We start from the raw sequence: 6,841 nt of genomic DNA, 5'->3' as shown, positions 1-6,841 counted from the left end.
CCCAGCTACTCAAGAGGCTGAGGCAGGAGAATCTCTTGAACCCAGGAGCCAAGATTGCGCCACTGCTCTCCAGCCTGGGCGACAGGCCGTCTTTAAAAAAAAAAAAGAAAAAAAAAAGAAAAGAAGAAAAAGAAAAGCAACAACAAAAAAACCATTTAAGGCCAGGCATAGTAGCTCATGCCTGTAAATTCTAGCTCTTTGGGAGGCCGAGGCGGGCAGATTGCTTGAGGTCGGGAGTTCGAGACCAGCTTGGCCAATATGACGAAACCTTGTCTCTACTAAAACTACAAAAATTAGTTGGGGGTGGTGGCATGTGCCTGTGGCCCCAGCTACTTGGAGGGGTGAGGTAGGAGGATGGCTTCAAACCGGGAGGCAGAGGTTGCAGTGAGCCAAGATCACAACCTGCACTCCAGTCTGGGTGACAGAGTATCACCCTGTCTCAAAAAAACAAACAAACAACAACAACAACAAAAAAACCTGAAAAAATAAAAACAAAATAAAAAACATTTAAAAGATGTTTAATTCAAAATAAAATTTCAGATTAATTTTTTCCCTGTTGAGATCAATGCTAGGCCCACAAGAGATTTTAAAAAAATACTTGTTCATTGAATGATAGAACAAATATGTAGAACATTGCAATTCTTGCTTATGAGTATAATGAGATTTAAAAGGTAATCCAACATTATGCTGTTCCACAATGTTATTAGAATGCCCATCTGTTAATTATTCAATCTTATTTTGGTAAGGGTAAGACTACCACGTATTTGCTTAAAATAATGCAGATATGAATAAATATCATAGATAATTCACCTGTGTTGATGCTATTTGTAAAAGCAATAAACACAAAATTAGATTGGGTGTTGTTTAATTACAATTGTTGGAAATCTCAAATTCAGTACAGAGGCCCTCTGATTATATCCTGGATATGCAATAGTCAGTTTCTACTGGTTGAGTGGGGATATCTCTTCATTGTAGACATTAAACTATAGTGATATATTGGGAGAAATTAGTTCTGGTGGCTTTGAGTGGTTTCAAAAAGAATAATTGGGACACTGTTCTAAACAGCCAGCACTCTCTAGCTCAGAAACAAATGGCTGCATGTGTGACATTTCTAAATGGTGACATCTTCAAGGAACTCTTTAAATGGTTACTTATTTTAAGCTTCAGGTTATGAAGGAAAGAAAAAATTAGGCAGGGGATATTAGTTGTTAATGCTCCTAATATGAACAGATAGAAACTTCAGATAAAGATATCATTTATTTCAAAAAGATGTAACTAAGAGGAAATGCAAAAAAAAAAAAAAAAAAAACCAAAGTTCAGTAAAGTAAATAGCTGCTGTACTAATTGTAAATTTCACTCTTTGAGGTCTTGGGTGCCTTTAACCGATTCCATTTAGGCAGAAAGCACAAGCAAATATCTCTTGTAAACAAAGCAACAAATTTAAGTTAATGCTAATGCGTTCACAGCCAGAGCCAAAAGTTTTTCAGGGTTATTATAACACACTGGGCTCTCAGCCCATCCATCTAAATGTCCAAAGTAGACTAAAGTTATGGATCAGCCCATTGTATATACCATCCCACATGAGAGCCAGATGCTACTGTTTACTGTGCTAGTGACTTAGCCAGATTCAATGTGAAATCTGAGATTACTGTTTGGGGTCCCTGGAAGTTATAGATGGATTTTTTCTGATCATGGATTTAGGCTTCTATACTTCAATCTGTTTTGATTAATGCCGATTTTTTTTTAAGGACAATTTTTTAAACTTAATTTATACCCTAAACTTTAGATGGAGAGTTTCCTTATGAAAATTGGATTCATTTATTGTCTTTGGACCTTGGATGTGTTGTAGGTCTTCAGCATCTATCTATGTATCTATCTATCTATCTATCTATCTATCTATCTATCTATCTATCTATCTATCGGGAGACAGGGTCTTGTTCTGTCACCCAGGCTGGAGGGCAGTGGTGTGATCATAACTTACTGCAGTCTCGCTCTTGGCCTGAAGCGATTTTCCTGCCTCAGCCTCCTGGGTAACTAAGATGACAAGACTACAGGAGAGTGACAGGACTACAACCATGACAAGTTAATTTTTTAAGTTTTATTTTTGTGTAGACAGGGTGTTGTTCTGTTGTCCAGGCTGGTCTTGAACTCCTGGCTTCAAGCAATCCTCCTGCTTTAGCTTCCCAAAGTGCTGGGATTACAGGTGTGAGCCACTGTACCCTGCCTTTAGCATATTTTTATTCTTTGTTTTGAGGATGGAAAAGAAGCCATGGAATTCTATTGCACAGCAACCACACTAGAAAATGTAATTATAATGCAGATTTTAAGATGATTTGGTAAAAAACCAGTTCTGTGTATATTGAGAAAAAGACTATCCACTGTCTTAAGAAAATGTGGCACATATACACCATGGAATACTATGCAGCCATAAAAAAGGATGAGTTCATGTCCTTTGTAGCAACATGGATGAAGATGGAAACCATCATTCTGAGCAAACTATCACAAGGACAGAAAACCAAATACCACATGTTCTCACTCATAGGTGGGAATTGAACAATGAGAACACTTGGACACAGGGAGGGGAACATCACACACCGGACCCTGTCGTGGGGTGGGGGGATAGGGGAGGGAGGGCGTGAGGAGATAAACCTAATGTAAATAACAAGTTAACGGGTGCAGCACACTAACATGGCACATGTATACATATGTAACAAACCTGCCTGTTGTGCACATGTACCCTAGAACTTAAAGTATAATTTAAAAAATAACAAATAATAAATTAAAAAAAAAGAAAAAAGAAAAAGACTATCCAGTGTCCTCAGTTGGAAAGAAAATGTCATCATTCAAGACCCAGTATTATCAGATTTTGTTGACATAGTTAGATCCCTTATCCCTTAACCCTATCCGATTTGGTTTATGTCCTTTTCATCCAATTAAACGGTTTTTTGAGGAAGTATCACAAGTAATGATAATACTATCAATAATACTACCAATACTACAACAGCAACTGTTGTAGGGAAGGAAAGATTTCTTTTCCTCATCCATTGCTAAGTTCATGGCTGAGGCACCTATAACAAAAGACAGATTAACCAGAGAAAATCATAAACCAAATTCATTTAATTAATATGTTTACATGACATAAAAGCCTTCAGAAATGAAGACCCAAAGAAACAGGTACATTTGTACATTTTTGTGCTTAGGGTTGATGAAGAGTAGACAGTTGTGGAAAAGTATGATTGGACAAAGGAGGTGTGATCTAATGGTAATAAACTGGGGGACTTAGCTAGACCTGTGTGTTCAGATTTGTCTCTGTGTCCCTGTGCCTTTGGAGATAAGAACATTCCTTTCCTCCAGATATAGGGTGGGCACCTCTCCATGAGAGCCTTAATGACTTATTTCACAGGAAGGTCAAAGAATTGTTTTTTGGCTTACTTCAGGGGAGAAAGGCAAGAGAAAGTCAGCGAGTAACTTTTCTGCTTCTACTGCTTCCTCAAATGCCAAAGTGCCGTATTTTGGGGTAGCACATCCTGAACCCCATCACTGCTAAATGCTGAGCACTTTCCATACGCAAGATCCTGCACTAATACTTCACTTATTTATGGACGTTTCATAGATGGTATGATGAACTTGCCCCAAATGTGTGACTTGTCATTTGAGAATCCAGTCTGTCTAGACTTTTTAAGTCTAAGGCCTATCTCATAACCTGTTGTTACTGTTTTGACTATAAATTTCTACAGAGTTGTGTAGTCTGTTTTGCTTCAGACTTCAAAACCACTTGTGACATCTGTACCAAACACAGTGACAATGGTCTCATTGGAACCTGAAAAGCTAGTTGTCCCTGGAACAGCAGTAACACTGTCCCTTCCAGCAGTAACTTCTGAAGAATCTTCAGGTGCAGCTATTTTGTCTTCCATCTGTGAAACCTGTTGTTACTTCTGCTGGGACCGCATCTGACAAGCCTGTTATTGGCACTCCAATTCAAATTAAACTTGCCCAGTTGGGCCCTGTCCTTTCACAACCAGCTGGGATTCCATAGGCAGTTAAAGTCAAGCAACTAGTAGTTCAGCAGCCTTCAGGAGGCAATGAAAAACAGGTGACTACACTTTCACATTCCTCAGCATTGACCATTCAGAAATCTGGATAGAAGACGATGCCAGTGAACACTGTAATACCTACCAGTCAGTTTCTTCCAGCTTCCATTCTAAAGCAAATTACTCTGCCAGGAAATAAAATTCTGTCGCTTCAAGCATCTCCTACTCAAAAAAATAAAAGAGAATGGAACAACATACTTCAGGGATGAAGATGACATCAATGATGTGACTTCTATGTCAGGGGTCAAACTTAATGAAGAAAATGCCTGTATCTTAGCAATAAACTCTGAATTGGTTGGCACACTTATTTGGTCATGTAAAGATGAACCATTTCTTTTTATTGGAGCTCTACAAAAGATAATTTTAGACATTGGTAAAAAGCATGACATTACAGAACTTAACTCTGATGCTGTGAACTTGATCTCCCATGCAACACAGGAACAATTACAAGGCCTTCTAGAAAAACTGACTGCAATTGCTCCGCATTGGATGACTACTTACAAGGCAAGTGAAAATTACATCCTGTGTGGTGATACCAGGTCACACACACCTCAAATTTCTTGAAAAGCTGGATCAATTGGAGAAGCAGAGAAAGGATTTAGAAGAAACAGAAATGTTACTTAGGGCAGCCAAGAGTCATTCTAATGAAGAAGATCCAGAACAGCTGAGATTAAAGCAGAACGCCAATGAGTTATAGCATTTGGAACTTGAACAGATACAGCATCGAGATGCTAATCTCACAGCTCTTGCAGCTATTGGACCAAGGAAGAAGAGACCACTAGAACTTGGAAGTGAGGGCTTAAAAGACAACCTTCTTGCTTCTGGGACATCCAGCCTAACAAGTCACCAAACTGTTGCTTTGTCCAAGAATCTGCCTCAGGGACTGGATATTTTGTATGGACAGGAGCAGGAGATGACGTATTCTCGAGTTCTATACCTGGCCCTTCTGAAGTGACCACTCCACTCTCCATCCAGATCCTTGCTATTTACTGCCAAGGAAGACATAAAGAGCATTGTTGCACTGTCCTCAAATTTCAGTTTCTGGAAAATAATCACCAATACGAAAGAGCAAATGAATGGAAAAACATTTCATGCTCATGGATAGGAAGAATCAATATTGTTAAAATGGCCATACTGCCCAAATCAATTTACGGATTCAACACTATTCCTATTTAAGTGCCAACACTATTTTTTACAGAACTAGAAAAAGCTATTCTAAAATTCATATGGAATAACAAAAGAGCCAGAATAAACAAAGCAATCCTAAGCAAAAAGAACAAAGCTGGGGGCATTACCCTGCTCATCTTCAAACTATACCACAGGCTACAGTAACCAAAACAGCATAGTATTGGTACAAAGACAGACATAGAGGCTAACAGAACAGGTTAGAGAACACAGAAATAAAGTCGCAAACCTACAACCATCTGATCTTCAACAAAGCCTACAAAAATAAGCATTGGGGAAAGGATTCCCTATTCAATAAACACTGCTGGGATAACTGGCCAGCCATATGCAGAAGACTGAAACAGGACCCCTTTCTTTCACCATATACAAAAATCAACTCAAGATGAATTAAGGACTTTTTTTTTTTTTTTTTTTTTTTTGAGACAGAGTCTTGCTCTGTCACCCAGGCTGGAGTGCAGTGGCATAATCTCGGCTCACTGCAAGCTCCGCCTCCTGGGTTCAAGCAATTCTCTTCCTCGGCCTCCCGAGTAGCTGGGATTACAAGCGTCCACCACCACGCCTGGCTAATTTTTGTATTTTTAGTAGAGAGGGGGTTTCACCACCTTGGCCAGGCTGGTCTTGAACTCCTGACCTCGTGATCCACCTGCCTTGGCCTCCCAAAGTGCTGGGATTATAAGCGTGAGTCACCGTGCCCGGCCGAATTAAGGACTTAAATATAAAATCTGAAACTATAAAAGCCCTAGCGGAACACAGAAAGTGCAATTCTAGACACAGGCTCTGGCAAAGATGTCATGACAAAGATTCCAAGAACAATTGCAATAAAACCAAAAATTGACAAATGGGACCTAATTAAAGTAAATGATGTTTGCACAGCAAAGGAAACTATTAACAGAGTAAACAGACAACCTCCAGAATGGAGGTTTGCAAACTATGTATCCAGCAAAGGTCTATGTATCCAGCAAAGGTCTAATACCTGGAATCTATAAGGCACTTAAAGCAAAAAACAAACAACCCTATCAAAAAATGGGCAAAGGAGGCTGGGTGTGGTGGTTCACACCTGTAATTCCAGCTCTTTGGGAGGCGGAGGCGGATGGATCACTTGAGGCCAGGAGTTCAAGAACAGGCTGGCCAGTATGGTGAAACCCCATCTCTGCTAAAAGCAAAACAAAAATTAGCTGGGCGTGGTGGCGCTTGCCTGTAATCCCAGGTATTTGTGGGGCTGAGGCACAAGAATCGCTTGAACTCAGGAGGCAGAGGTTTCAGTGAGCTGAGATCACGCCACTGCATTCTAGCCTGGGTGACAGAGTGGGACTCTGTCTCAAAAATATAAATAAATACATAAATACATAAATAAATAAATACAGTGCAGTTTAAATCCAATGTTTGTTTGTTGGATTTATGTCTAGAGAATCTGTCCAATGCTGAGAGTAGAGTGTTTAAGTCCTGAACTATTACTGTATTAGAGTCTATTTCTCCCTTTATATCTGGGTGTTTCGGTGTTGGGTACACATACATTTACAATTATATTTATTATATCCTCAGGCCTGGTGCAGTGGCTCATGCCT

General features: G+C 39.6%; 1 protein-coding gene and 1 pseudogene across 1 annotated transcript in view; both read left to right on the top strand.

Moving 5' to 3' along the window:
• LOC105551866 overlaps positions 1-5,046 on the top strand; it is a 9,207-nt pseudogene extending 4,161 nt beyond the window's left edge.
• The window catches only part of ANK2 (ankyrin 2, neuronal), a 602,309-nt gene that overhangs the window by 4,224 nt on the left and 591,244 nt on the right, over positions 1-6,841 (top strand). The gene's annotated exons all lie outside the window — the stretch shown is intronic.

This window comes from Mandrillus leucophaeus, unplaced genomic scaffold (assembly GCF_000951045.1).
Source record: "Mandrillus leucophaeus isolate KB7577 unplaced genomic scaffold, Mleu.le_1.0 Scaffold535, whole genome shotgun sequence".
Lineage (NCBI taxonomy): Eukaryota > Metazoa > Chordata > Mammalia > Primates > Cercopithecidae > Mandrillus > Mandrillus leucophaeus.
The sequence above is the reverse complement of the archived record's forward strand: the minus strand, read 5'-3'. Positions and strand labels throughout refer to the sequence as shown.